Below are 7,219 nucleotides of genomic sequence, written 5' to 3'. Positions count from 1 at the left end.
CGGGGCTTGTTCCCACGCGGGTTTGAGCACAGCTCCGTGTCTTGCAGCTCCTACCACGGACTTGTACAGCGCACCACGAGTCTGCAGCCGGGCCCCGGGCTCTGCCCGCGCAGAGGCGACTCACCCCGTGACTCCATGGACTTGGGGGCAAGCCTTTCACCGGTGTCCCTCCACCCCATCCTTTCCTTCGGTTTCAATCCGAGTTAATTCTCTCGTGTAAGCCCGGATCTCCGTTTGTGTAATACACAAAGCTGACCGGGGCTCTTTTGGATTTAGCATTTGCAATGAGCTTTCTCTCCCTCTCACCCTGCCCGTTTCAGATTTTTAGTTTTTATCCCAGATAGTTTGAGTGCTTGTGTGGCCTTCTCTTCCTCTTACTTATTTAATTATTTATTATTGCCCTCGGAATCTCTCCTGAAATAAATGTTGTCCGCCCGCCCCTCCCCTTGGATTCATTTCTGAAATAAATGCTTTATTTTTCAACTCGAATGGAGCCTTTTTTCACAGCGGGAAGGGGGGCTCATAGCGCCCGAGCAAAGTATGTGATGCTAATGATAAACTGTAGCTCGCGCTTTTCTATTGGAGAGTGGAAAGGGGTTTAAAATTCATAATGAATCAACTTTACCAGTTCCACTGCTGCTTTGGCTGTTTTCATTGCTCTACATTTTGACTAGCAGCTTGAATGACGATGATATTTTCCTTTTCAGTTACCCTGATTATATTATATTGCTATGATTGTGTAGAGGAGTTGTAAAGTTTCATCCGCTTTTCTCTTTTCTGCTGTATTTTCCATGTATTGATTTGCCTCGATATTGTTTTTCAGTGTGATCATGATTTCTCTGTCCCAGAAATATATTTATATTTATATTTATACATATATGAAATATATTCTTTCCACCTGGACGACGTAAATTTTCACACTCCTCTAGATCATTGTGCGCGAATCTTGTCGTGTTTCTGAAATAGTTCCCAAGCAGTGTAACGATTATTGTCATTCAGGGAGGACTCGGACCAGTTTTCCCTCTGTAAAACAAAAGTTTAGTTAAGTTTTGGAAGGGAAAGATGCTTTCTTATCCGGAAACGTCATTGGTCCAAACGAAATTCCCCTCTCGAAAATTTCATTAAAACATTCCCTCGAACAACTCCATCAAAGGTTCATTTCTAATGCTGTTTAAAAGGGGGGAAAAAAGAGGGCTTTTTATTTATGATTCCCAGAAGCACCTTAACGATTAAAAATTAATGATGGACGCCCAAGTATCTTCTGAATATTTCACCGTAGCATTTCAATGAGTGTCCAACAGCAGACCTTAAACCGGGGATCTTTCCCCTCCACCCCAGCTTGCTGGGGAAGCACCTTACAAAATCAATCTTTTCAAGTTTAGGACTCTTAAGAAACTAGAATGCTGCACCTCTTCGTTTCCTAGATCTATTTTTTTCCGATCAGCCCCAATGATTTTTTCCCCCAATCAAATGTCCTTTAATAATAAATGCCCTTATGCCATTACATTATATTGTGGGTTTTGAAAATGTAAAATAAGGGTGATGCAATATTAATTGGCTATCGTGGTATAAAAAGGGCAGAAAGCAATCCCGGCTGCAGCCTTTCACAACTGTCCACTAGGATTTCAGCAGATACTCTATAAGGGCATGGTTAGGATTCCCACCCCCCAAAAACCCCCAGGTAAGATATATTTTTTCGCATTTTCTTCAAGCCTGTGAATTTCTTGCAGCTTCATTTATTGCATTTCATTGTTGGCTTGGCTTGGGTTTGGGGTTTGTTGGGTTTTTTTTTTTAATATACAGGACTGGCGTCAAGATCAAAGAACTCGTCGTGTACCTCCAAGTTGCTTTTGAAGTTTCCAGTGGAGAAATCCTTTTCTAAATCCGAGTACCTACGTGTGACCACGACAAATATCCACAGTTATAACTGAGCCCAGAGACCGGGGGGGAGCAAATTGGACGGTCTTTCTTGTATTTTTATTCTAGTGAATTTAATTTATTTCATTCGGACAAATACACCAACCGGGGCAAAAAACAAACAAGCAACAAAAAAACCAAGAAAACTTAAAAATCACTAAAAAAGACATTTAAAGGACGAGGAATTCTCCAGCTCGCGATTTTCCTCTTCCCTGAGTTTGTGTCATCCTTTTGATGTTTCTCCTGACGCAGCCAGGAGTGGGAAACCTTCCTCGGAGCAAGGAAGAGGGCAGGCTCTTCCCTTCAGGATCGGGACCCAGCCCGATCCTGAAGATTTGAGACGCTGGGTCCGCCCGGGACGGCTGGGCTAGGGCTCGTCCTGCCTCCCTCCCTCCCAGCCCGGCTTCCCCGGTCCCTGCGCCTGGGAGCGGGAACTTCCTCCAAGTTTCCAGCCTTTGCCTCTCCCCTTCGGCAGGGATCCCTCCCCCAAGTTTTTTCCGCCTCTCCTCTTCTACTTATAACGTGTCTTTATTATTCCCCCGCCGTGCAACCCGCCGCCCAGGGCAGCCCAGCGCGGGCTCCGGCGCCAGCCTGGAGCGCTCCGGGGCGGCCGCCGTGTGTCCGCGGGGTTGAGAGCGCACGTGTGCAGGGGCGCAGCTCCGCGCTACCAAACCCGGGGCTCTCGGACACCATAAAAGCACATGTGTGTGTGTGGGGGGTCCCCCTCTGCATCGTGGGAGGCGACTGGTGGCTGTGGGACTTTGCTTGCTTGCTTTCTTTGATTTATATTATTATATAATATATATTATATTATATGCAAGTATCAGAGCAGCTTCCAATAAACAACCCCCCTCCCTCCAAACCCCCATGCCACTGCTCCCCCTCCATCCTCTGCCAGTCTGTGTCCTGTGGAGAAGCAGGTCCTAACTATGGGTCCTCTCAGGGCTGTTTTTATCAATTATAATAACTATGACCTCCCCCTTTCTTAGACAGGAAAACTCTTTCATGAGTAGGTAAAGGGCCAGAAACTGATCTTGGTTTCACCAGTGAAAATCTGGACTATTGGCTTCTATTTGTCTGGAAGTACTCCAGATTTTAACCAAGAATCTTTGGCCCTGTCAGGCTGGGGGATGGGGATCCTTCAGTTCTTCTTAAAAATGAGACTTAAAAAAAAGAGACCAAAAAAAAATTGTGGCAGTTGGGTTGGCTTGCAATAAGGCCAATTCCAGGGGTATTTTCTTCAAATCGTCCCCCAAATGCAAAGGTTTTGCCCCTGCAGGTGCCTTTTGCATACTGGAAAGTAAAAGCAGGTCAAGTAATAGAAGGTTAAAGGGATTCATTCCCCACCCCTTCTTTTTTCCAGTTTAACCTTCATTACTGCAGGGCCTCAGACTAAATGAGTCTTCAGGATCCTTCCAACCCTGTGATTCTGTAAATAAGGTGGAAGTAATAGTTGGTGTAGACATGCACACACAAGATGCTAACACAAAATGCCTGAGCAGCTTGTGAGCCTGCCTAGGAAAGTTGTGGAAACAGTAAGAAAATAAAACAGTTTACTTGATAAGCTTGGGCCTGATCCTGCTTCTATTAACAACAACATAACCCCCCCCTTGGATTCAAAGAGAAGCAGCATCATGCCCCTTGCCTCCTAAAATGGGGAGAAGTGGCAGCTGGCCTGGGCTCCCAGTTTCCAGAGAGACAGCTTTTTTTGCTGTTAATGAAAAGGGCTTGTCAGTACCCTCCCCTCCTGTTTTACACCCAGATCTATCCCTGTTGTTCTGCCTGGAGGAGACCTGAACTCTGTAATGAAGCCCTGTGAATATGATCCTCTGCACACTGGACTTGAAAGTTCCTGCCTCCAGGCCTGAACACTTACCTCTATACTCCCCCCTTCACCCATTTCAGCTTCAGTTGGCTAAAACAATAAGGCTTGTTATTGGGGCTGGATGGTGCCTGGGGTCCTTCTTGCCTCCTCACCTCCTTGGCAGATATATTCAATGTCCAAGCCTCATAAATCAAGGCTATAAAAAGCTTACTTTTATATGCACTCAATTGCTACCAAACCCAAACTAATTGCATAAATTCCTCTAGGCCACTCTGCACTGTAGTTGTGCTTGGGATCTGATCAATTAGTCATTAGGCTCCTCCATTAGCTGGGCTTTAAGCTCGCTAATATAAATGTCTCGTGTCAATTTCCTTGTAATTGAATGAATAAAAAATACAATTATTAGTACAAAGGACAAAAAAGATGCCATGTGGGGTAGTTATAGCAAATACAAAAGCCTTGTACTCCTCTCAGAATTTTAAAAGTTTATGCTTTCTGGGTTTTTGTTTAGTAGATTATAGCAAATACAGATTTCTCTTACCAATAGGAAAACATTGGAGTGTGACAAATACTAAAGCTGTTGCTGTAGTCAGTTAGTCTGTGCTCCTGAGTCCAACACAACCTGAAATCTGTTACTACAGCTGGAAATTGCTAGTATAATTGAAGTCAATGTCAAAATTCAAGAGGTCCAGGACTTCTACCCACATACAAGGTTCTTGCACTTGTTTCTTCATTCCATTTGTAATCTATTATAAAGTCCCCTTTTATGTCTAACTAGAGCTGACGGGAATATTATTTATGTTGAAATGTGCTCTCAAAGCCAAAATGTTGATTTTGACACTAATTTCAACATTTCAATTATGTTTTCAACTGTAAGGCTTCCGAAGTCCAAGGTGAACTTTCCATTCAGTGTAAGAGAGAGAGAAAGAGAGAGAGAGAGACCCAAATTGAAACCCTGACCTCTTTGATCCAAAAATGGACATTTCTGGCACAATTCCATTTCACAAAAACAATTGAAAGGTTTTGTCTTTCTTCCAGCATCAAACCAAACCAAATGTCAAAACCTCAGTGTCTTGAAATTACATTGTCATTCCCCAGCCAGTACAAATTATAACATGGGCATTAGTCCCGGGGGACTGTGTGTTAAGATACTTTCTGATTACATTACCTCAGCATCGAAATACCGTTTTTGGCCATGCATCTAGAATAAGGAAATTGTTTTTAATGCAATGGTAAAATATATTTGACTTTCATTCTCATCCCCAACCGGACAAAGGATGGGAAAGTAGTTTTAGTTTGTTTCCATGTCTAGGCTGGTACACTTCTGTGACAGTTTTACATTAGTCCTTTAGAGCACTGCTAACATTATCCCAATGAAGCCATAGTATCAGAGCCTCTGTTTCTTGCTTAGGAGGGAGAAAAGATATGCATGTTTCTTTTGATGGATAAAACATGTAATGCTTCTAAAACTATAAACTGTGGCACAAAACAATACATTAAGGATAGCTATAATATTGAAAGTAATGTGACTTCATGCCAAATTCTGACCTCAAATACTGCTCCCCTTAAAGAACATTACAGTTGGGTTTATTAGCTCAAGTGAGAAAAGCCTTAGGCCCCACAGTAGATTCTGTATACAGTTCTCCCATACAGCTTCATTAATGCACCTTGAATACGATAACACAGAACCTTTTACTTTTTCCCCCTTGATGTTTAATCTGGAATTCCAGTAAACAAATACAGCTCTTTTAAGTCAATGAGCTTTGTATATGCTTATTTCAGGTCTACATTTGGCTACTGATTATTGTTACAGCTAGGTTTTGTGCTGGTTTTAGGATGGGGTGCACTGGATCAAAATAATCTTTGATGCAGCTTTGTTGCCTTTGCTGGAATACATTACACATAAATTGCTGTATTTTGCATCTTTGATTGCAAGCTATTTGAGGAATTCTTACTTCAAACATTTTACATTTCTTAGTTACGTAATAATTATAACAATAGTGTCTGACACTTTACAAAATGGGAAACTAGTTCATATATAATATGATATTTTTCATATTTTTGGTGCATTTAGTTCTATTGAAAGGATAAAGACACTAGTCTTGAGAATTGAAGTCCCCTATTCTCAAATATTGCACAGATAGAAATGTCCCATCAGTACCTCTCTCAGCCTAACCTTGATGAGTCACTTTGAGGAAAGAAGACAACCTACACTAAGACCCCAACTTGCTTCTTATGGAATGTCAAATAATTACTAGATGATAATTACTTTCAGTCACTATTGGTTCAGGCTGGATTCAAATATGGAAACTAAATGAAAAAGGATTATTACCAATCCTTTAAGTCATTCTGGGCGCATCTACATGAGATGCTTAATGCACAGTAGCCTAATAATACTGCACAGTAGCATGCCAGGCAAAAACTGTGCTAATACACTACTGTGCAGCAGTATTAGGCTACTGTGTAGTAAGCATCACTAAAAATTCAAGTGCTGGCGCTGCTCTGGAGTAACTCTAGTTACCACACATTTAGTTAGTGCTTCATTAAGTGCTAAATTAAATCTGCAGTAACTACTGTACATAAATAGACATGTAGCCACGCCCTTTGACCCTTAGATATAATGATTGGCGTAGCAAAGAACTCAGTGAGCTAAAACACAAAAAGGAAGCTTACAAAAAGTGGCAACTTGAACAAACAACTAGGGAGGAGTATAAAAGCATTGCTTGGGCATGCAGGGATGAAATCAGGAAGGCCAATGCACATTTGGAGTTGCAGCTAGCATGGGATGTGAAAGGTAACAAGAAGGGTTTCTACAAGTATGTCAGCAACAAGAGGGAGATCAGGGAAAGTGTGGGTTCCTTACTGAATGGGGGATGCAACCTAGTGACAGACAATGCCAGACACGGCTGGTGAACTCAGACTGGTGGGGTTTGCAGCCAGTTGGGAGTGGGGGGGGTGGGGGGTTTGTAGCTGGCTGGGCACTCCAGTCAGTAGCAGGGAGGCTGCAAAACGCCCCCGCTCCCAGCCAGCTGCAAACCCTCCCACCACCATGGGACGCTCTACTGCCCCACCAGTCTGAGTTCACCAGCCTTGCCTGGACAAAGCAAAAAAGGCTGAAGTACCCAATGCTTTTTTTACCTTAGTCTTCACAGGAAAGGTCAGGTCCCAGACTACTGCACTGGGCAACACAGTTTGTGGAGGAAGTGAGCAGCAACAGTGGTGAAAGAACATGTTAGGGACTATCTAGAAAAACTGAATATAAGGTTGGGGCCGGATGCAATGCACCTGAGGGTGCTGAGGGAGTTGGCTGATGTGATTGCAGAGCTGCTGGTCATTATCTTTGAAAACTCATGGTGATAAGGAGAAGACCCAGATGATTGGAAAAGGGCGAACATAGTGCCCATCTTTAAGAAAGCGAAGAAGGAGGATTTGGGGAACTACAGACTAGTCAGTCTCATCTCAGCCCCTGGAAAAATC

This window comes from Alligator sinensis, unplaced genomic scaffold (assembly GCF_000455745.1).
Source record: "Alligator sinensis unplaced genomic scaffold, ASM45574v1 scaffold135_1, whole genome shotgun sequence".
Taxonomy (NCBI): Eukaryota; Metazoa; Chordata; order Crocodylia; family Alligatoridae; genus Alligator; species Alligator sinensis.
The sequence above is the reverse complement of the archived record's forward strand: the minus strand, read 5'-3'. Positions refer to the sequence as shown.